The sequence below is a fragment of the Rhinatrema bivittatum genome, chromosome 3 (genome assembly GCF_901001135.1).
Source record: "Rhinatrema bivittatum chromosome 3, aRhiBiv1.1, whole genome shotgun sequence".
NCBI classification, from domain to species: domain Eukaryota; kingdom Metazoa; phylum Chordata; class Amphibia; order Gymnophiona; family Rhinatrematidae; genus Rhinatrema; species Rhinatrema bivittatum.
Genome location: NC_042617.1, coordinates 540,487,329 through 540,509,188, shown reverse-complemented (window position 1 = coordinate 540,509,188; position 21,860 = coordinate 540,487,329). Strand labels below are relative to the sequence as shown.

Here is a 21,860-nt window from a genome sequence, read left to right as displayed (position 1 = left end):
GGCGAGCAGGGCTCTGAAAATCTGCCCCATGGGGCCTGATTTTAAAAAGCATTTACTCGAGTAAAAACCAGGTTTACTGGAGTAAATTCACTTTACTTGAGTAAGTGGGTTTTTGAAAATTGCTACAATATATGCCATTGACTTGTCTATAGGATTTACTCACATAAGTGCACTTTACTTGAGTAAATGGCTTTTGAAAATTGCTACAATAGTAGCTACATTTACGCATGTAACTCCTTTTGAAAATTACCCCCTTGGGGGGTAATTTTCAAAAGGAGTTATGCGCATAAATGTAACTACTATTGTAGCAATTTTCAAACGCTATTTACTCACGTAAAGTGCATTTATGTGAGTAAATCCTATGGACAATTCAATGGCATATATTGTAGCAATTTTCAAAAACCCACTTACTCGAGTAAAGTGCATTTACTCGAATAAAGCCCAGTTTTACTCAAGTAAATGCTTTTAAAAATCAGGCCCTTAAAACTGGATTTTACTCGAGTAAATGCACTTTACTCGTGTAAGTGGGTTTTTGAAAATTGCTACAATATATGCCATGAATTGTCCATAGGATTTGCTCACATAAATGCACTTTACGTGAGTAAATAGCGTTTGAAAATTGCTACAATAGCAGTTACATTTACACGTGTAAATCCTTATGAAAATTACCCCCATAATTTCTTTATATACATAAACTTTACATGCACAAAAATGGGGCATTCTAGTGAAGGGGTGGGCATTTTGGAGGCATGTATCCTGAATTTTCAAAATGTTATGCATGAAAATGGAATGTTGTTAACAAGAATAACTTTGCACACTGTTTTGAAACAGGTAATATTTAGCCACATGGTACCTTAATCCCAAAAGTCGACTTATGTGTGTATCTTTTGTTTGTGAATTGGGTTGTTTCATGCCTGCTTAAGAACAAAAATTGCCATACTGGGTCAGACCATGGGTCCATCAAGCCCAGCATCCTGTTTCCAACAGTGGCCAATCCAGTTTTCAAGTACCTGGCAAGTACCCAAACATTAAATAGATCCATTGCCACTAATACCAGTAATAGCAGTGTCAATTCCCTAAGCCAATTTAAGAACATAAGAACATGCTATACTGGGTCAGACCAAGGGTCCATCAAGCCCAGCATCCTGTTTCCAACAGTGGCCAATCCACGCCATAAGAATCTGGCAAGTACCCAAAAACTAAGTCTATTCCATGTTACCATTACTAGTAATAGCAGTGATTAATAGCAGTTTATGGACTTCTCCTCCAGGAACTTATCCAAACCTTTTTTAACCCAGCTACACTAACTGCACTAACCATATCCTCCAGCAATGAATTCTAGAACTTAATTGAGCATTGAGTGAAAAATAATTTTCTCCAATTTGTTTTAAATGTGCTATTTGCCAACTTAATGGTTTGCCCCCTAATTCTTCTATTATCTGAAAGAGTAAATAACTGATTCACAGTTACTCTTTCTAGTCCTGTCATGATTTTATAGACCTCTATCATACCCCCCCCCCCTCAGCCATTTCTAACCTCTTTAGCCTTTCCTCAAAGGGGAGGCATTCCATCCCCTTTATCATTTTGGTCACCCTTCTCTGTACCTTCATCATTTATCAGGGGTCCCTGAAAATGATAAGAAAACCATATGAAATTTTGTGGGGTTTTCCTATCGTTTTGGGGGGGGGGGGGGGGGAGAATGGCACACAGAGAAAAAAACCCAAACCTTCCCCAACCCTTCAGATCTAATTATTTACAATCCCCCAACTGGACCTTCGAAGCGCATTGGACTCGCTGGAGTGATTTAAACCTGGAAGCACGGCAACGCCACCAAAAGAACTGAGTCTCAGAAGCGCGATAGCGCTGTCTACCAATAAGGGAAGTACTGTTCCACATTAATTCTTAAAATAATATAAAAGGTTTAAAAAAAGTTACAAAAGAAAAAGTACTCTTATCAAAAACAGGACCGATGATTAAATATGACTTGTAGCGGTTAATACATAAAGCTAATTTGCTAGTATGCCGTGGGTGTTATGATGGTCCTATCTATAAATTAATCTATTAAATATAGCACATAGAAGAAAAAAGTTCTGATTACACAACATACTGATGTGAGATATTGTGGCTCGTTGTGCATTGGGATTAACTGTTAGTATTTTCTGTGATAATTGAAATCTCCCATTATTACTGCACTGTCAAATTGGATAACTTCCCTCATTTCTCCTAGCATTTCATCATCTGTCTCATCATTTTGGCAATGTGGATGGTAGTATACTCCTATCACTATACTCTTAACCAACACACTCATTTTCTACCCATAAAGATTCTATTCTGCATTTAGTCTCTTGCAGAATCTTTATCCTTTGGATTTTATGCCATCCTGGACATAAGGCGTCCCTCCCCACACCAAGTTGATCCTCCCTATCATTGTGATATTATTTGTACTCTGGTATAGTACTGTTCCATTGGTTATCCTTCTTCCACCAGGCTCTGAGATGCCAATTATGTCAATCTCAATCATTTACTGCTCTGCACTAACTCTCTCAACTTACTTCTTAGACTTCTGGTATTGGCATACAGACATTTCAAAGTGTGTTTTTTGTTTGTATTAACAACCTGCTTTTCAGACAATAGGGATAATTTGGAATCCTTTAGCTCAGGTGATTCTTATACATGGACTCCTTGAGCTTTTTATTGGAACCTCTGGGGCGGATTTTCAAAGGGTTACGCGCATAACCCCGAAAACCCACTCCTGCGTGCGCCGAGCCTTTTTTGCATAGGCTCGGTGACACGCACAAGCCCCGGGACATGAGTATGTCCCGGGGCTTGAAAAAATGGGTGGGGAGTGGGCAGTCCGGGGCAGGGTGGAGGCGTGGCCAGAGGCTTCTGAAGGCCTGCTAGGCCAGGGAATCGTGCGGCGGCACTCGGCCGGCGCTTGCAACCTATGCCTGCCCAGAGGCAGGCGCAACTTAAATAATAAAAGTAGGGGGGGGGTGGATTTAGGTAGGGGAAGGGAGGGGAAGGTGCGGGGGGCGAAAGGAAAGTTCCCTCCGAGGCCACAGAGGGAACGGGGAAAGCCATCTGGGCTCCCGTAGGGCTCGGCGCGTGCAAGGTGCACAAGTGTGCACCCTCTTGCGCGCACCGACCCTGGATTTTATAACATGCGCGCGGCTGCGTGCGCATGTTATAAAATCGAGCATAGATTTGTGCACGCCGGGTTGCGCGCACAAATCTACGCCCGCGCGTATGTTACAAAATCTAGCCCTCTCTGTTTAGATGCCTTAACTGTCCTCTTTCATTAGTATACTTTGAAGATACCTCCCTCAGAACCATGCGCTGCTGAACGACTGTTGACTTTCCCCCTTGTTCTCGTTTAAAAGCTGCTCTATCTCCTTTTTAAAAGTTAGTGCCAGCAGCTTGGTTCCACTCTAGTTAAGGTGGAGCCCATCCTTTCGGAAAAGTCTCCCCCTTCCCCAAAAGGTTCCCCAGTTCCTTACAAAACTGAATCCTTCTTCCCTGCACCATTGCCTCATCTACAGTTTGAGACTCCAGAGCTCTGCCTGCCTCTGGGGACCTGCACATGGAACAGGAAGCATTTCAGAGAATGTTTGAAATTACAAATATAATTCTGCAATTATAGATATTACTGAAAATGTACCATATATTGAGGCTGAGTCTCAAACAGCATGTTTAATTTCTCAAAACCTTTCCCCACACAAAGTATCAGGTGGGGGTATATCCAGTTTGTCCAGCATGCACTCATATTTATCAGTTTCCATACTTATCAGTTTCTCAGACCGCCAAAGGCAGGGCTCGTTGGTTACTATTTGAGTCCACATTACATGCTAAAAAGCAGCTTACATACTAAAAGAAAAAAAAATACCCAGGCACTACTTGCCCAACACTGTTTAGGTAATAATGGGAGCGAGCAAAAATTGGGCTGCAGGATCACTCTCTTTTCCCTCAAAACAGTGCCACTGAACTGGATATCTGTAACGCCCCTCAGCTCAAGTGCTTCTGACAGATAGGACTGGTGCTAGCTTGTTGCCCTGTGCAAACAATTACTGTGCTTCCCCTCCCCTTCAACCCCACATCATTCAGTCTCTAACTCTCTCAACTTACTTCTTAGACTTCTGGTATTGGCATACAGACAATTCAAAATGTGTTTTCTGTTTGTATTAACAACTTGCTTTTCAGACAATAGGGATAATTTGGAATCCTTTAGCTCAGGTAATTCTTATACATGGACTCCTTGAGCTTTTTATTGGAACCTCTGGGGCGGATTTTCAAAGGGTTACGCGCATAACCTCGAAAACCCGCTCCTTCGCGCGCCGAGCCTATTTTGCATAGCACCCACCAGCAATCTATATTTTTAAAAACTGACACCCCCCCAAATGGAACCCATGGTCAAGGGAAGGATATAAGGTACCCTAAGCAAACCTTACAGCCTTGCACACACGCACACACACACACACACACACCCTCTACAGAAGCACACACACACAATTCAGTTAAGCATTTAGAACAGATTTTACATGAAAAAATAATATTCAAAAGTACAATCTTCTGAGATAAAATATGCATGTTGTAAATGATATTTTTATTTATATGTACTGCTGTGGTGCCCACCAGAAAATCCTGCAAAAAAGACAATTGGAACTCCTATGGAATTACATTTTTTGTAATGTGCTGAGTGTGGGCTTCGCCCTCAGAAAGCCATAAATAAGCAGAATTACCATTACAATATAGAAGAGATGTGCATTTGTTTTAAACAAATTAGACCTAATTTCAACGAAATTGTCTAATTCGTCATGGTTTGGTGCACTCGGAAATGAAGCAAGTTTTTCTGAAATTTTGGAAAGATTCTTATTTCACGTTAGTGTCATTAACAAGAGATTTGGGAATAAAAAAAAAAAAATCCCGACCTGCGGAAAAAGCGAAATTACCTGAGTGGGGGCCTGAACCAAACCACAAAATGAAAAAAAAAGATACATATCTCTAACCTCCCATACCAAAACAACCCTAACTGCCAGCACTCAAACATTAAAAACCTTATCTATAAAAAGTTAACACTGCACAGATTACACCAGGCCCTAGAACACCAATACACTTCCTATTGGGAAAACAGAACAAATCAGACTGCTATAGATCACTACAGATAGGGGTAGATTTTATAATTTTGCGCAAGCGCGTACTTTTGTTCACGCACCAGGCGCGAACAAAAGTATGCTGGATTTTATAAGATACGCACATAGCCGCGCGTATCTTATAAAATCCAGGGTCAGCGCACGCAAGGGGGTGCACATTTGTGCAACCTGCGCGCGCCGAGCCCAGCGCGCGGTGCCTGTTCCCTCCGAGGCCGCTCTGATTTCGGAGCGGCCTCTGAGGGAACTTTCCTTCGCCCTCCCCCCACCTTCCCCTCCCTAACTCACCCCCCCCCGGCCCTATCTAAACCCCCCCCCCCTTACCTTTGTTGGCAGATTTACGCCTGCTGAAAGCAGACGTAAATCTGTGAGCGCCAGCGGGCTGCTGGCGCGCCATCACCCAACCCGGGGGCTGGTCCGGAGGCCTCGACCACGCCCCCGGGCCGGTGCCAGGCCCCTGGGCCCGCCCCCGAAATGCCACGTCACGCCCCCGAATCGCCATGTCATTCACAGAACGCCCCCGACATGCCCCTTTTACAAAGCCCCGGGACTTACGCGTGTCCTGGGGCTCTGCGCGCGCCGGCGGCCTATGCAAAATAGGCGTGCCAGCACGCGAGTGCCCTGCGTGTGTAAATCTGGCTGGATTTACGCGCACAGGGCATTTAAAATCCGGCCAATAATTTATATGGTATCAGAATGCCTCACCTCATTCACACACAAAGAACACAGACAGATCCTGACCAAATACAGAATAAAGAGACCAGAAAATATAAATAGAAACATGCAGAGAAGAACTAAACTAGAACCCTCAACAAACCAGCCTCTATATGCAGAGCAAAAATGGAAAAACAGAAACATTACCGTTCTCTTATAAAACATTAAATAATAAAATCAAGAAACCATGAATCATAATAAAATATTTTAAAATATCTGATGAATAAAGAAATCCAATAATTAAAATATTTTATAATATTTCCCATAAAAACAAAGGGGCAGATTTTAAAACCTGCGTGTGGGTGCAGATTTGTTCGCACAACCGGAGCAAACAATCTGTGCTTGATTTTTTAACATGCGCGCGCATGTTGTAAAATCAAGGGTCAGCGCGCGCAAGGGGGTGCACAGTTGTGCAACTTGCGTGCGCCGAGCCGCACAGGCTGCCTCCGTTCCCTCCGAGGCCACTCCAAAATCGGAGCGGCCTCGGAGGGAACTTTTCAACCGATCCCCCCCACCTTCCCCTATCTAACCCACCCCCCAGCCCTAACTAAATCCCCCTGCCTACCTTTGTTTCAAAAGTTACGCCTGCCTCAGCGTAACTTGTGCGCGCCAGCACACTGCTGGCGCACGAATCTCAGGCACAGCCGCAGTGCTGGAGGACTCGGGAACGCCCCCGGCCCCGGACCTCTTCCACGCCCTGGCCCCGCCCCCGGACCGCCGCCCTGCCCACAGACCGCCCATTTCTGAAAGCCCCGGGACATACGCGCGTCCCGGGGCTTGTGCGCGCCACCAAGCCTATGGAAGATAGGCTCGACATGCGCAGGGGCAGCTTATCGGGAGTTACGCACGTAACCCTTTGAAAATCTACCCCAAAATATTGCAAAACAGTAGAAACATCAATTACAGCCAATAATTAAACTAATAAGGATTACAAAATTTCCTGCTCTCCATATCTGGGATCTTTTGATGTCCAGTCACCTTGAGATTGTCATGGATTGGGAAGGTAGGGCCACACATAAATTATCTTCACACACACACAACACTTATTAATTTCCTCACACGCGCCATCTCATATAAATGTCTATGCTCTTACACACGCTTGCTTTATCTGCCTCACAGACACATTGGGCCGGATTTACACGTGCTGGGGGGGTTACGTGCGCCGGGACTATTTTATAAAGGCCCGGCGACGCACATAAAGCCCCGGGATGCGTTTAAGTCCCAGGGCTTTACTAAAGGGGCGGTCCGGGGGTGGGGTCAGAAGCCTCCGACACAGCAGCTGAAGTAAGTTTTGCAATAACAGAAAAAAAAAAGAAAAAGGTAGGGTGGAAAGGGCGGGGCAGGTAGGGGAAGGGAAGATGGGGTGGGGGTAGGGAATGGGAAAGGCAGCGTGGCCTGGCACAGTCTCGGCGCGTGCAAGGTGCACAATTGTACACCCCCCTTGAGCGCGCCGACCCCCAATTTTATAACATGTGCGCTTGTGCGCACATGTTATAAAATCACGTGTTCATGTGTGCGTGCCGAGTAGTGCGCGCACATGGACGTGCTCGTGCAAGTTTAAAAATCTACCCCATTATGTGTATGTGAGCATGCCTGTTAGAATCTATATTTGACACATATACTCTCACAGGCACACACACATGCACACAGGTTCTGCCAGACACACACTCAGGCTCTCACACAGAAACACACATACACATGAACTCAAGCTCTGACATAGACATACACTCAAGCGCTTTCACAGACATACACACGATTACAAGCTCTCACAGAGACACACACTCAGACTCTCACACTGATACATGAACAAAAGCTCTGAAACAGATACACACTCAAGTTGTCATACAGATACACACATGCACACAAGCTCTGACACATACACAGACACACACATGAACACAAGCTCTGAAACAGACACTCAAGCTTTCATACAGACACACGAACACAAGCTCTAACACATATATACACACTCAAGCTCTCATACAGACACACACACACACATGCATACAAGCTCAGACACATACACATTTCCTTTCTTCAGGCCATGGTGGGATGGGCTTCACCACGACCCCTTCCATCCTCCTCTTCACTTCGGACCGTGATGAGCTCACCATGGCCTCATCAGCCTCCTTCTCCCTTTTTGAGCTGTGGTGGGAGGAGCTCCACCGTGGTCCCGCAAGCTTGCCTTGCCTGCAATATCTGTTGCTATGTTCTTGTTCCAGCCTGGTCTCTGTTCCAGCCTTGCATCGACCTGCTCCTTGCCTGCTATGCTTCAGCCCTGCTCTTCACTTTGACTTGTTCAGGTCCTGCTCCTTGCCCTGTCTTGCTCTAGTCCTGCTCTTCACCTTGCCCTGTTCCAATCCTTGTCTTGCCTGTCTGTGCCGTATCTGTTCCTGTCCTAGTCTCGCCTGTCCATATCTTGTCTCTTCCAGTCCTTGCCCCTGCCTCTCGGACTATTCTCTGGTTAACTGAACTCAGCCTGATCTCTGCCTGCCCTGGTCTCTGCCCAGATACCAATGTGCCTGATCTCTACCTGCCCTGCCCTTGGCCTGGTTACTGACACTGACTAAGCATTGTCTATGGGACCCTTGTCTAAGTCCTGCCAGCCTCAGAACCCAAGGGCTCAACCTGTGGGGGACAAGAAGCCTACTCCTTGCCCTGCATAAGCATGACTGACTGCTGGTGATGGTGGGGGCCTAGCTGGTTTGCCAGTCGGGTAGTACCAGTCTTGCCACAGTCCAAAGGACCCATCTGTGACAATATCTTTTGAAGATAACTATAAACCTGCTCTGAAGGAGGTCTAAAGTTATCTGGCTAAATTAGCTGGACATAACTGAATATTGGCTAAGTTAGTTAGATAACTTAGATCTACTCTGGAAAGCCCTTGGATCATCTCTTTTTTGTTTTATCTGGCTAGATTTTAGCAAGATAATGACTTTTTCAGCTAACATCTAGCCAGGTAAATGGCCCAATATTCAAAAAGTCATTTAGATGGAGACTTTAGAAATGTTTCCAGTGAGGACATTTCAATTTTCAGCTGTTTTCAATTACATACTGGGGATAGCCAGTTTTCAGACTGCATGTTATGTCACACAATCACTTCACATTGGTGCTGCCTAGCGCACAGCTAAGTCTGTTCTGCTTAGGGTGGCAATACAATGTATAGGCAGATGTCAGAAGCATATACCAACAAGGAATGGGTACCTGCATTAGTTTTTCACTGATGGTTCACATTTCCCATTCATGCATTCTAACTTGCAGGTGTTTATTTATTTATTTATTTGTAGGGTTTTATATACCGTTATTCGGTAGAGCCATCATAACGGTTTACAAATCTGCAATTATCATCCAACATATGCGATTATCTTACAATCAAATGGAGTTAACATAGTAGTTGGGAACAGTAGGGTTTTGTGAACAATCAACATATTTTCTTAGTCGTTGAATAACAGAATATTGCGGAGAACATTTTCAAAGAACTTAACGGATCAAGGGAGTGAGCAGGGAGGGGTAGAATAGGAGGGTACATCAGGAGAGCATGAAGGAGGAGGATTATGCTTGTGAGTTCTGTTGAGTGCTGGGATGATCAGGTGTCAGATAGTTAGAATAGAGTTTGCGGAATAAAAATGTTTTTAGGTCTTTTTTAAATGTTTTTTGGATGTGCTGGGTCCTCAGTTCTATGGGTAGGGTGTTCCAAGTTTTGGGGGAAGCAATGGAAAATGCTCTTTCTCGCGTAGTTGAAAGATGAGCGTCTCTTAAGGTGGGGATGTTTAGGAATCCTGTGTTGTTGGAGCGTAGGTTTCTTTGTGGGTTTTGGGGGGTTATGTTTAAGCCTTTTAGACCATGAAGATCATCATTTAAGATTTTATGAATGATGGTCATAGATTTGTAGGTAATTTGTGCAGAAATAGGAAGCCAGTGAAGAGAGGTTAAAATGGGTGTAATGTGTTTGTTTCTTTTTTTTCCGGTAAGGATTCTGGCAGCTGAGTTCTGCAGTTTTTGGAATGGTTTGAGGGATGATGAAGGGATTCCAATAAGTAATGAGTTGCAGTAATCGAAGGTGGAGAAAATAAGCAGTTGGAGGATGGTTCTGAAGTCAGAAGGGTTGAGAATTGGCTTTATGTGTCTTAGGGTTAGTAGCTTGTGGTGTCCTTCTTTCGTTTTATTTACAATGTGGGGTTTGAAAGAGAGTTCGGCATCGATGGTAACTCCACGGTTCCTGGTATGGGTGGGAGGGATTATCATTGTCATTTGTTTATCTAGGATTGTAAGGGGTGGCGGAGTTGGATTGGGTTTTTTATCCATGAGTATGATTTCAGTTTTGTCGAAGTTGATTATGAGTTTCAGGGAGTTTAGTAAGTGCTTGATTGAGATAAGTAGATCTGATGTTTTTTTGTATTGGTCTTCAATTGAGTTTTGAATGGGAATTAGAAGCTGAATGTCATCAGCGTAGAGGAAATGTGAGATTCCATGATCTTTTAGTAGTTGGCAGATGGGTAGGAGGTAAATGTTGAAGAGGGTAGCGTTAAGGCTGAACCTTGTGGAACTCCAGTTTTGAGGTCAATCATTTTTGATGGGGTGTTGTTGATCACTACTTGGTATGAACGATCAGAGAGGTAGGACGAGAACCATTGTAATGTAGTACCAGAAAGGCCAATGTTTGACAGTCGTTCTAACAGTATATTTGGGTTTACTGTGTCGAAAGCGGCTGATAGGTCAAGGAGTATGAGTAGGTATTTTTCACCTTTGTCAAAGCCTCTGATGATAATGTCATTTAGGGTGATGAGAAGAGATTCTGTATTTAGGTTTTTTCTAAATCCATATTGGGATGGATGTAGGATGTTGTTTGTCTCCAGATAATCATCTAGTTGAGTGTGTACAACTTTTTCAATGGTTTTGGCCAGGAATGAAAGGTTTGATATAGGGCGGTAGTTGGTGAGGATTTCTGGATCTAGGTTGTTCTTTTTGAGGATTGGTTTGATGATAGCAGATTTGAGGCATTTGGGGTAGTAGCCTTCAGTCAATGATAAGTTGACGATTTTGGTGATGGTTTTAGAAATGGTTGGTTCGATTGTTTTGAGGGAGGTTACTGGGATGGTGTCCAATGGATGGTTGGCTGGGTTCATTTTGTTTATTATAGTTCTAATTTCAAGAGTGGAGGAGATGTCAAAGTTTGACCAGGATGAAGTTATCATGCTGTTGAGTTTGATGTTCTGGTTGTTGTTGGTTATGTTGGATTGGATGAGATGAGCTATTTTGTTGTTGAAGAAGTCCGCAAAGTCATCACTTCCATGTTTGGTGCATGTAGAATCTTGGGTGGTTTTGGTAAGTTTTTGAACTATTGTGAATAGCATTCTGGGTTTATGATGAAATTTGGAGAGTTTATTGGAGAAAAAATTCTTTTTTGCATTGTTGATGATATTTTTGTATTGAGTAAGGTTGTTCCGATAGTTATTTAGTGTGGTAGGGTTTTTGTTTTTCCGCCATTCTCTTTCTTTTTTTCTGACTAGATGTTTGGCAGTTCTGATATTTTCATTGTACTATTGGTTGTGTGTTTGGACTGTTGTTTATATTTTGTAATGTTGGGATTAATGTTGTCTGCTACTTTTTTTGTGATATTTAGCCATGATAAGATAGCATTATCGGCGTTAGATAGGTTGATGTTTATTAGTTCTGATTGAAGAGTTTTTTGTAGGAGATTTGTGTTAAATGGTGGACGGTAAGATATTACTTTTGGGGTGCTTTGAGGCGTTTTTAGGTTGAGGTTGGCGAGTAGTTCAGCTTGGATTAGGTGATGGTCAGACCAAGGTATTTCTTTGGTGTGAGTAGAGAAAGATTTCCAAATTTCAGTATTGATTAAGATGAGGTCACTTGTGTGGCCTGCTTTGTGAGTTGGAGATTGGATTATTTGGCTGGTGTTGGCTGGTGATGACAGCATGCACAATAGTGGGCCATTAGGGCAGAGTTGTTATAATCTGCAAGGAGAGGGTAGCTTGTGATGGTGAGTCATGGTTGCACCAGTTACATATTCACACTAATTTGATTCAGTTCCTCTCAAACATCAGGCATCTCCCCAACATCCTTCTCAGTAAAAGCAGAATAAATGGCCTTATCCTCTCCTTTTACCCTTTGGTCGTCTAATGGCCTAACTAACTCCCTCACAGATTTCTTGTTTTTAATGTACTAGAAGAAGATTTTTATTATTAGCTTTTCTTTCTTTGGCAAGTGTCTCCTCAAATTCTCTCTTGACACGGTTTACTAATATTTATATCTAATTTGGCAGTATTTATGTGCCTTCCTATTTTCCTCATTAGGTTCTCCTTTCTATTTTTTTTTTTTTAGAAGATACATTTTTGGCTTTGATGGTCTCTTTCACAGCACCATTTACACAATTTACATCATTTACACCATTTCACTGACAGATACTTGGTTCTTCTTTTGACCTTCTTTAATTTGTGGAATATATTTTATCTGGGTTTCTATGATAGTAGTTTTAAACAGTCTATATGCCTTATGCAGAATTTTATCCTTTGTAACTACTCCTTTTGGTTTTCTTCTAACTTCTTTCCTCATTTTATTATAATCTCCCATTTTAAAAACTAAAATAGTTTTATTTCTTATTTTCCCTTCAGTGATTATCTCACAATTTTGATTGCATTATGATCACTATTGCCAAGCATCTCCACTATGATTATCCCTTGCACCAGATCCTGCATTCTATTGAGAACTAGAGGTAACATAGTCACTCTTTGCTTGGTTCTGTTATTCCACGAAGCAGTTATGACCTTGCTTGAGCCAATTAATCCTTTAACAGATAAAATGCTGGCAAAAAAACAATCCTTAAATGAGAAGAGAGTGCATCAGTTATTTTCCTAGATTGATGGCATTTTTTCTGTCAGATAGGATATATTTAGTTCAGTTCACATTTCCAAGCAGATTTCTAAAATTAAAAGATGGCAATACTACATAAAATTTGTTATACTCTTGACTAGAAAAGCCTGAAATAATGAATTGTAAATACCAGACACAGTCTGATATTAGGAGAACTTCGCATGACGTTACAGCTGGAAAGGATTGTTGCAGTAGAATTATAGCACTCCAGCATCCTGCTCTCATCCCGATTAACATGTAGAGTCAATAATAACTACTTCTACTTCATTAGATCAATAATTGCTTTATTTTCTCTGTGTATTTTTCTTCTTCTTTATGTTTTGCTTGAGGTAACAGTCTACCTGACCTTGTCAGTCTTATGTTTATCGTGAAGTCAGTCATATCAAAGGGACCCCAGAGATTTGAAATCCCAGGTACACACAAGTACATACTATAATTTAAGCCACTGATATGACAACCTTTACATTAACCGTGAAGATGGCATTTAACATCACCTGAGGGAATTGGTTTACTTAAATGTTGATTACAAAGCCTGTTTCTATAGACTATGATGGCTACATTTTACTTTGCAACAGGCAAAGGAAATGAAAAGAAGTCCACAGAGACTTTTAGATGGTTTCTGGTATACCAACTATAGATTATGATTTGCGAGTGTAACTCTAAAGCTAATGGCTATGAATAAATAAATAATGCTTGCATATCACTTTTATCAATCGGTAATGCTTTTCTCTTTGAGTATATTTTCAAAGGTCTTTCATGCCTAAAAAACAGCATATATGTGCATGTGTGACCATTAGTGCATATCTCGGAATTTCCAAATAGGTCACATGTGTACGTATTCCTGTATTTGTGAGCAAAAGTATATGCAAAGAAAGTGGGCATGTTTAGGGCATGTCGGGGCATGGTGTGCAAGTTTGTGCATACTTTGCTATTCTGGAAACAGCGGACACGCGAACGTCATATATTTAATGCTTCAAATTCAGACTCTCTTTGCTTTTTTCGACCTGGTGTTTGGCAGGCTGGCTTTTTCTGGTGAGTAGACACTGCATCAGATTAGGTGAAAAGGGAAAAGGAATTTGTGTGTATGCGGGGTAGGGGGAGATGGTACTGGCAACTCATCCTAGCCCAGGTCTGTAATGAGTTTGTTTGTTGGATCTGTCCTTCTACCTGGTACCAGGTTTGTTTGTATTCTTTGGGGTTACCTGACATTGAATGGGTATGGTATGTATGGTAACTGGGAGAGACTGGGGGAGGGGTTGGGTGTGCGTCACTGGGGTATAGTAGGGCAGACTAGAGGCTGTGTGTGTGTCATTGGGGCAGAATGGGGGTGAGTATGTGTCATTGAGACAGATTGGCGGGAGTGGGGGTGAGTGAAAATGAAAGTCTAAAATGAGTACAAAAAGCTTATGGATACTCATGGCACAGTGGCTGAGGAAGAAGGGAGAACAAAGGAGGATAAGGTACCTCTTGCATAGAAACAGGACCAGGGCAGAGTTTCTGTCAGAAGAGCAAGTCTTGTGCAGGTTCAGATTCAACAAGGAAACCATACTTTGCCCATGCCAGCAGTTAAAGCAAGACCTGTGCCTTTCCACCCAGAGCAGCCAAGCTTTGCCAGTACACTTCAAGGTCACTATACCCTGGCCTTTTTAGCCACTGGTACCTTCCAGACACCCCTAGGGGGGGTCACAGCTGCAATAACCCAGTCTGCCACCTCCATATATATTGATCAATTTCTGACTGCTTTCTCAGGAAAACACATCACTGTATATCTTTTCCTCAGAGCAGACAACAACAACAACAACAACAACAAAAATGATTGATTTCTAACCAACTGCAGCTTCCCCTCTGTTTTGGGGGCTATCAATTGGTTCTGAAATGAAATGAAATCAAATGAAATGAAATCAAAGAAATTGAATTAAATATGACTAAAATTCAAGATACTCAAGTGAAACAAATACAAAATGAGGCAAATACTTTGAATAAGCTGGAATCCTTGGAAAATTCTCAAAAATATTTAAATTTGAGGATACTAAATTTTCCCTCTATAAAATTGGTTCCATTACGTGATCAAATTAAAAAATATATGCTGGAAGTCCTTTTATTTCCGAGTGAAGCTATACCACCTATTTCAAAGATGTATTTTGTATCAAGAACAACTGAAACTACACGTACAGAACTAAATGCCCTAACCCTAACCCTAACTTTAGATGTAACATAACTTATCCTATTTCTTCATTTCCTATGGACAGAGATTCTGTTTTGAAGAGAAATATAAACTTTAGATGTAACATAACTTATCCTATTTCTTCATTTCTATTCTCTAGCCACTGCAATTTCTTGAAACATCTATGTCAGAACAAATAGAGTATCGGGGAACTGTTTTGTGCACTTTTGTCTTTCCTATGGACAGAGATTCTGTTTTGAAGTGTTTTCTACGTAATAGAGAAAAGCTTTTCTATGGCGGGAAAATAAGAATTTATCCTGATTTTTCCAGAAGTACTCAACTTCGTAGGAAACAGATGTTGGAGATGTGCCAAGAAGCAAGGCAGCTGGGAGCTAAAATTACAATTAGATACCCTTGCAAATGTTTAATGTATATAAATAATAATAAGTATATATACTATGATCCATTACATTTACGTTCCTTTTTGGATAATTATCAAACTGAGACAGTGGCACCTCAGTAGTTTGGGCATAAATGATAAAAGTATTCTCTCCTTAAAGATTTCTTATAACTTTTGAAACTATATGATTTACGCTCCCTTTAACATCTTGGATCTCTTTATATTCCTGATTGTATTATTTTAATAATTGCAAGAGTCCTGTTTGGATTATTTTTCTTTGTATTAAATATAATGGAGGGAGTACAGTATTATGAAAATTTAGATGTTGGATATGTCGTGATATATTGGAATATTGTGACTCTTTGTTAATTATTGAAAACCAATAAATAATAAATTAAAAAAAAAAATTTAATAGGTTAGTAAGGCAGAACTCCCTTACAGGCCGATTCAGTATGATGTGCTCGGCCGAGCGCCCCGTTTAGCACCTGTTTGGCCACGCATTTTCGACATGCGTCTATTACCCCTTGAAAACGCGCAGCGAAACTTCGCAAAAACTAATAGCGCTCATCACATGCCCTTTCCTTGTTAAGTTACTGCTGAGGACCCAGTTATGCTCATTGTCCCTTATAAAAAAAACAAAAAACGGTGCTGATATCTGGGCTAGCATCCTATATGAGGCTGTAAGCTTGTTACAAAAAAACCCCCAAAAAACAGAAACCTTTTATTTAGTGCAACAGTTGTTTGGGCTGTGGTTCAATTAATTTAAATAAAACAATAAAATAACCTTTAGAAGGAGCCACCTGAGATAGGTCCAGGTTTCTTGCACTTTAGTTGCCTCTTGGGTGGTTAGCCTTCTATGGCATGCCTCTTTGACATTGACGCTTCCAGGTGGGCAGCATTTCCTTATTCACCAAGAGGGCAAGTTATCCATCTAAAATTAGCTGGATATTTAGTTTGTCCTGGATATTCATTGGGATAAATGTCCCGCTGAATATACACAATCAAAGATACCTAGCTAACTTTAGCTCAACAACAGGTCTAACATAATAAATGACGTCAGTTTGCCCTCTTTTGGTATAGGTTAGTAACTTCCTCTTCATGTAGGTGTTGCAACCGTCTCTTCCCGATGGCTTCACTCTGCATACCTTTCTTTCTTTGCACCTCCTCTCGCTGTGGATGGATGCCTGGCTGCCGCGGCGTCTGCCTGCCTTCCTCTCCGGCATCCCCGGACCGGCTTGGGCGCTGCCTCCCGCCATGCTCCGCTGGTACCTTAGGGCGCGCGCGCCGCGTGGCCCTCACTCTTCCTACTTGGCGCTAACCTCAGGGGCATCCCCCTGTGATGACATCATGCTGCCCAGATATTTAAAGCCTACGATGTTTGCTAGCCTTTGAGTTAGCAAGGGGATTTTTACGGATGGGATTTGCTCTCCGTACCCGGCTACTCTGCCTCTCCAATCTTCCATTGGACTCTTAACACTAACGGGGTACCCGCTCCTCGGGGGCCTCACTTGATTTTCAGGTCGCTATCAGGAAACCGGTACTCGCTCCTCGAGGGCCCATGTTCCCTGTTCACTGCCTGCTCCTACCTTCTCTTCTGCCTGGAAGGATTTGCTATCTTCAACACCAGTGAGTTCTACCATCGTCACCTCGGAGCTGTTCCCTGGAACCAGGTACTCGCTCCTCGAGGGCCTGCCTCCGTTCCAGCCCTAGTGCCATCTCCTACGTGGAACCGCTGTGTGAGTACAATACCTTCAAGCCTCTCAGCTCTCAGGGATCAGGTACTCGCTCCTCGAGGGCCTGTTCTCCCTATCCTTGGGATCTCCATACTTGGTCTTTGTGCATATTCCAATGTACTCATTATTCTCAGTTCTTTCCACTACAGCACTGCTACCAGAGTAGTCACTATTCCAGCGCCTGAGGGATACTAGCCCAGCCGGGCTACTTCTGCTGCTCACCACTGCCACCTTTGGTGGCTTCACCACATTGTCTAATAAAAAATCAATCTTATTCGGGCCGATTCAGTAAAGTCCGCGGGAGAGCATCCAGTGGCGGGTTAACAGTGCGCTCTGTCGGAGCACACTGTACCGTATCGGCCTGTGTGTTTGTGTGTCCTAAGCTGAGCCTGACCTGTGGCCCCTCACGGGACTTCCCCCCGTGGCCGTGGTCAGCTGCCAGTGTGCCCAAGGGTCCACCCAAACCTCACTAATTATAACAGTAAGTTATCCCCAAAGAGAAATATAAACTTTAGATGTAACATAACTTATCCTATTTCTTCATTTCTATTCTCTAGCCACTGCAATTTCTTGAAACATCTATGTCAGAACAAATAGAGTATCGGGGAACTGTTTTGTGCACTTTTGTCTTTCCTATGGACAGAGATTCTGTTTTGAAGAGAAATATAAACTTTAGATGTAACATAACTTATCCTATTTCTTCATTTCCTATGGACAGAGATTCTGTTTTGAAGAGAAATATAAACTTTAGATGTAACATAACTTATCCTATTTCTTCATTTCTATTCTCTAGCCACTGCAATTTCTTGAAACATCTATGTCAGAACAAATAGAGTTAGGGTTAGGGTTAGGGTTAGGGTTAGGGCATTTAGTTCTGTACGTGTAGTTTCTGTTGTTCTTGATACAAAATACATCTTTGAAATAGGTGGTATAGCTTCACTCGGAAATAAAAGGACTTCCAGCATATATTTTTTAATTTGATCACGTAATGGAACCAATTTTATAGAGGGAAAATTTAGTATCCTCAAATTTAAATATTTTTGAGAATTTTCCAAGGATTCCAGCTTATTCAAAGTATTTGCCTCATTTTGTATTTGTTTCACTTGAGTATCTTGAATTTTAGTCATATTTAATTCAATTTCTTTGATTTCATTTCATTTGATTTCATTTCATTTCAGAACCAATGTCAGGAAGTATTTCTTCACGGAGAGGGTGGTGGATGCCTGGAATGCCCTTCCAAAGGAAGTGGTGAAGACCAGAACTGTGAAGGACTTCAAAAGGGCATGGGATAAACACTGTGGATCCATAAAATCAAGAGGCCGTCAATAAAGAGTGGGTGGCTCGCCAGAATGACGGCTACTGCCTGGAGATAATACCCTTATTCAATAAACATACACATGGTTACTGTGACTCCAACATCGCTTTAAGCTACAACAGCAAGAGGAAATGTGGAAAAAAGGATTCGCACTCACAAAGTGGGGAGTAGCTGGCTTGTTACGGCGGTTACTACCCCAAACCAAATAAGCCTGATACTTCACTTTCAATGCATATCCAGCATAGCTCTCTGCTTCAACGGCAGGGGAGAAGAAAAACTGATACTTCATGCATATCCAGCATAGCTCTCTGCTTCAACGGCAGGGGAGAAGAAAAACTGATACTTCACGCATATCCAGCATAGCTCTCTGCTTCAACGGCAGGGGAGAAGAAAAACTGATACTTCACGCATATCCAGCATAGCTCTCTGCTTCAACGGCAGGGGAGAAGAAAAACTGATACTTCACGCATATCCAGCATAGCTCTCTGCTTCAACAGCAGGGGAGAAGAAAAACTGATACTTCACGCATATCCAGCATAGCTCTCTGCTTCAACGGCAGGGGAGAAGAAAAACTGATACTTCACGCATATCCAGCATAGCTCTCTGCTTCAACGGCAGGGGAGAAGAAAAACTGATACTTCACGCATATCCAGCATAGCTCTCTGCTTCAACAGCAGGGGAGAAGAAAAAAGGATTCGCACTCACAAAGCGGGGAGTAGCTGGCTTGTTACGGCGGTTACTACCCCAAACCAAATAAGCCTGATACTTCACTTTCAATGCATATCCTGCTTCAACGGCAGGGGAGAAGAAAAACTGATACTTCACGCATATCCAGCATAGCTCTCTGCTTCAACGGCAGGGGAGAAGAAAAACTGATACTACACGCATATCCAGCATAGCTCCCTGCTTCAACGGCAGGGGAGAAGAAAAACAACCAATAAGGGCTGAATAACACAGTCTGGGTAAAACAAATAAGCATGGGTGTAGCTTGCTTATTGCGGCGGTTACTTCCCCTACTACCCCTAACTAATCAAGCTTGATATTTCACTTGGTTGCAGCTCCATCACTGCTCTCCACATTAATGGTGGGGGTGGAAGGGAAATAGAACCAAAGAGCTAAGAGAAACAGATAAGTATGAGAAAAAAAAATGTGAAGCTTGCTGGGCAGACTGGATGGGCCGTTTGGTCTTCTTCTGCTGTCATTTCTATGTTTCTATGTTTCTTCTCTTGAGCGTCCAGCACAGATTTAATTTCGTTATCTTTTTGTTGAAGATTAGTCACTACCACAGTTAAGAACATAAGAACATAAGAAATTGCCATGCTGGGTCAGACCAAGGGTCCATCAAGCCCAGCATCCTGTTTCCAACAGAGGCCAAACCAGGCCACAAGAACCTGGCAATTACCCAAACACCTAGAAGATCCCATGCTACTGATGCAATTAATAGCAGTGACTATTCCCTAAGTAAACTTGATTAATAGCAGTTAATGGACTTCTCTTCCAAGAACTTATCCAAACCTTTTTTGAACCCAGCTACGCTAACAGCACTAACCACATCCTCTGGCAACAAATTCCAGAGATTGACTTCTCCAGAGATTGACTTCTCCAAGGCAAATTCCAGAGATTGACTTCTCCAAGGCAACTAAGGCATTCCACACTACATCTAAGGTAATTTCTTGTGGTCTTCTTATCTTAAAACTGGGATCTGGGCTTACCTCCTTAGGCCGGCAGACCTCCGAGATTTTCTGTATTTCATCTGCCGGTTCCTCTCCCCCACCGATGGCATTCATAGGCGTGTTCTCATTCACCGGACTCTGCACGGTGGATCTCCGCTGATCTCTCTGCTTTTCACGAGCGTCAACACCTGCCTTCTCTCCGACAGATTCTAACCCGGAAACAGCCACTGCCTCCTGGGCTCCTGCTAACCCCTCCAGTCGCCGAGTCCAGGCCTGCTCCGGGTTCACGTCGTGGGTAGGGGGAAAGGGAGTATCGGGCGCCCCAGGACTTAGGGATATTGACGTGTCCAATGGCGTCTGGGCGCGCTCCCCACCAGGCGCTGCGAACCTCCTCTCTGGGGTGGAAGTAATAGGCGCGTTGAAAAAGCCCTCGATCTTAGGTTGAAAGGGATCAGGCGAGGCGGCGACTGCGGACTCCAGTCTCACCCTCCCCTTCCTCTTTGTGTGAGGCATTCTATTCAAAAGGAAACTTCCGAATCGAGGAGCAGCTCTCAACGCGTCCTCTCCTTAGGACGCCATCTTGGATCCCTATGGCTAACCTATTAAAAATTTTTGACAGTGCGAATAAGTGTGTGGAGAAAGGTGAAATATAGAAATTGACAATAGAAAAGGACCATATTGTCTATCTGGTCTGCTTATCCAGAAATTACTCAGTTTTACAACCTCCACCACTCCTTCAGAGATGCACCGTGCATATCCCATGCTTTCTTGTATTCAGATACTGTCCTTATCTCCACCACCTGCACAGGGGGGCTGTTCCATGAATCCACAGTCCTCTCTGTAAAGAAATTCTTCCTTAGATTACTCCTCAGTCTACCCCCTTTCATCCTCATGCCATGTCTCCTCTTTCCATAGCCTCCTTTCTTTTGATAGAAGCATCAGTACCTTGGAAGTATTTATGTTCACATTTGTTTTATTGAAAAAAAAAAAAAGAATACCTTACATAATACCATATCTCCCCTATCCTGTCTTTCCTTTAGGGTATATATGGTTAGATTAAGTCTGTCCCCAAACTACAGTCCACAGGTCAGACCCAGCCCACCAAGCTTATTTTGCCATCTCTCCACTCTTTTTCTTGACTTCAATGAATCCAGCCCAAAGAGAAATATATATATATTTTTTAATGTACCACATGGCAGAAAAGCTTGCATGTTACCCAGACTCTGCCAGAGAAAGAAGATGTGGCCAAGCTGTGCTGTGGAAAGAAACTGCTGGGGGAGATGAGTGAGAGGAACGAAAGATGAGAGAGGGATGAATAAAGTGAAAGAGAAAAAGAGTGAAGGAGTGAAGGGTGAGGACAGGGAAAGAAGTAAATGAGAGGAATGGAAGGGGAGAGAAGAAAGTGAATAGGGGGTGAGATTAAAGTGAAGGGAAGGGAGGAGAGAGGAAAAGGGGAGAAAAAAGAAATGAGAAGAGGCTGACGGAGTGAAAGGGAGGGGAAGGGAAGGGAAGAAAGTGAATGAGAGGATTGAAATAAGGGAGGAAATTGTTGGGGGTGATAGGAAAGAGGAGAAGGGAGGGGTGTTCCACACATACACACACTCACAATCCATGTAAATACAATACAATTCTGTCCTTATGAAGAAATAAAACTGGAAGTGATAAACTTGCTTAACATTATTGTCAACAGAAATTGCTTTATGCACTGTAGATTGCATTTTCAATGTGGCCCCTAACTTCAAAAGGATACGCGTACTTCTCAACTCATACAAACCTAGCTGGCTTTGAAATGCAGAATACCAGCGTACACTGTTTTGGCTTGTTTT

At 42.7% G+C, this 21,860-nt stretch overlaps 1 protein-coding gene across 1 annotated transcript in view; it reads left to right on the top strand.

Annotated features, from left to right (window-relative positions):
* LOC115088274 (sodium/potassium-transporting ATPase subunit beta-1-interacting protein 2-like) overlaps positions 1–21,860 on the top strand; it is a 780,772-nt gene that overhangs the window by 407,517 nt on the left and 351,395 nt on the right. The gene's annotated exons all lie outside the window — the stretch shown is intronic.